Source organism: Buceros rhinoceros, unplaced genomic scaffold, assembly GCF_000710305.1.
Source record: "Buceros rhinoceros silvestris isolate BGI_N320 unplaced genomic scaffold, ASM71030v1 scaffold29725, whole genome shotgun sequence".
NCBI classification, from domain to species: domain Eukaryota; kingdom Metazoa; phylum Chordata; class Aves; order Bucerotiformes; family Bucerotidae; genus Buceros; species Buceros rhinoceros.
Genome location: NW_010411574.1, coordinates 1,892 through 2,129, shown reverse-complemented (window position 1 = coordinate 2,129; position 238 = coordinate 1,892).

The window sequence follows — 238 nt, the reverse complement described above, 5'->3', positions numbered from 1 at the left end:
GTGAGAGACAGCCAGAGCCCACAGCACGTGGAGGTGATGCTTCTCCTCTCTCCTGCTCAAGCCATGCACCGGCGTGACCGTGGCAAACCCCGGGGAGGTCGGTCTCAGGGTGCCACTTGCCCGAGGAGCAGCCAGGAAGGAGCGGGGACACTTTTATTCGGCCAGTTACACGGGCTGCATCCCAGCAGGGGCTCGGCAGCCCCGCACAAGGATGTCTGCCGCAGTGTTCCTCTTTCCC